This window comes from Ctenocephalides felis, unplaced genomic scaffold, assembly GCF_003426905.1.
Source record: "Ctenocephalides felis isolate EL2017-DRISC unplaced genomic scaffold, ASM342690v1 CF-g0.4_SCAFFOLD_00845, whole genome shotgun sequence".
NCBI lineage: Eukaryota > Metazoa > Arthropoda > Insecta > Siphonaptera > Pulicidae > Ctenocephalides > Ctenocephalides felis.
Genome location: NW_020536999.1, coordinates 71,668,952 through 71,670,813, shown reverse-complemented (window position 1 = coordinate 71,670,813; position 1,862 = coordinate 71,668,952). Strand labels below are relative to the sequence as shown.

At 29.1% G+C, this 1,862-nt stretch overlaps 1 long non-coding RNA gene across 1 annotated transcript; it reads left to right on the top strand.

Annotated features, from left to right (window-relative positions):
- Positions 1-342: 342 nt before the first annotated feature.
- LOC113364026 lies at positions 343-665 on the top strand. Its single transcript, XR_003366008.1, has 2 exons — positions 343-505; positions 618-665. It is a non-coding gene; the product is annotated as an uncharacterized LOC113364026 (long non-coding RNA).
- The last annotated feature ends 1,197 nt before the right edge of the window (positions 666-1,862 follow it).

The window sequence follows — 1,862 nt, the reverse complement described above, 5'->3', positions numbered from 1 at the left end:
ACGCTTTACCGTGTTTTGACATTGAGTATTGCCAAGCTTAGATTATAGATGGCTTACATTCGCTCAATTACAACAACGCTCGTTCGCGCATTTGACAGCCGTCGTACGAATGTGCCAATAACCTATATGTTGTTGCTAAATATTTCTGTTCTAGTGAATATTTAATAAATAAATTTAGTATGGTCACGTGCCAAGTTGTTTCAAATAATGAATATTGAATTGCACGTCTTAAGTGATGGCCAGGTATGTATGATGAGTTATATTTATTTATATAATGAAAATGTATAATAATAATACACGATGAAAATGTCAGAAGTCAAACACTGTCAATCAATTCAAGAAAGCATCCTAAAGTTCATGTTCTCCGGAGCCTAAATATGCCGGATTTGTACTATATGAATGTATTTTAATAATAATTATTTTAGAACTTGGTATATCAATGTCAATTCATAAAAATGATGTAGAGGCAGTGGCAGATTGTCGAAGGAGAGTAATCTTACTTCAGGTAACTAAATACAAGTTGCTATATATTTTATTTTGAATAATGTAGTTGTATCTTTAAATCAAGTATCTGTCTTTCTTGTAATAATTTATATAATAATATGCTTCTTGTTTAGGCTTCTTTGAGCTGTATTGAAGTGTGTGGATTAGACAAATCTCCTTTACGGGAATCATGAAAGAGTTTCCTCTCACACAGTCACGACTAGGATAGCATTCTGATGTAGAATCAGGCGATAATTCTGATAGAGGGTAAACAAAACAATCTAATAAAAAAACACGACAGTGTGCAAATCCAGAGAAAGGGCCAAGTAATTTTAATTCTAAATCTAAAAGAAAATAAGTAAGGACATATTCTTGCTTTGAAACTGTACAAAAAGTCTGCAAAGGTATCAAATGCATACATTTTATTCTGTTTATTGAAAAAACACTGGCTTTATAGTTTTTTTTATCTTTATGGAAGTTTTAATGTTAATGGATTCATCATGATCATAAAATGAGTAAATGTGATTTTTAAAAATCACTCATACACAGAAACTTTTAAAGATTTCGTCAAATGTAACTTTATTAATGATTAATTAGATAGCAAAGTAACTATTAAATGGAAAGATAATAAAGAAGAACATCTCGTAAATGAATTTTAATCCTAGGAATTTAGTTTTATCTCTATTTAGTTTCGAGTTTTATTTTGTTTGGGAAGTATTCGTTCTTTTTTAGAATTTGCTGTTCTTTTTATTCTTTAAAATTTTTGCATTACTTGCCATTCCTTCTAAATTTGTAATTCCATCGTCAATACTCCTGCGCTTTTCACTTCTTAGTTTTTAAGTTTTTAATATATTATTATTAGTCATTAAGTAATTAATATTAATATCGTTAATTAATATTAATAAGTTACTTTTCTTTAGTTTGTAGTACTTTAAAAATATGTTTGTAATATACTTTAATTAATAGTAGTCAGTTATTTCTGTTTAGTTTATATTTCTTCCAAAATATGTCTGTGATATATTTGAAAATATATTTTGTATTTCGTATGTTTTGTTCTTATTTCAAATATTAAATTTTTTTTAGATTTTTTGGCTGTAATGATTATATGTACAAATGTAGAAGTAATACCAGGGGTTAATTTACAAAATGAACATGTGCTGCCATCAATAATCTTAGCTCCGCACTTCAATCGATGAAACGTCAAATCGCCCGACATAGCTATCTATTTATACTTGTTTATCTATGGGCCGACCATTACTAGACCAGTGTTGCCATGTCTACAGTTTTAGCTATAGATTTGAAGTTTTTTTTGAAAATGTTCCCAGTTTTGCAGTTTTGGGCTCGAAATCTAGTTTTTTTGCTGAAGATGCTAGCGCCGT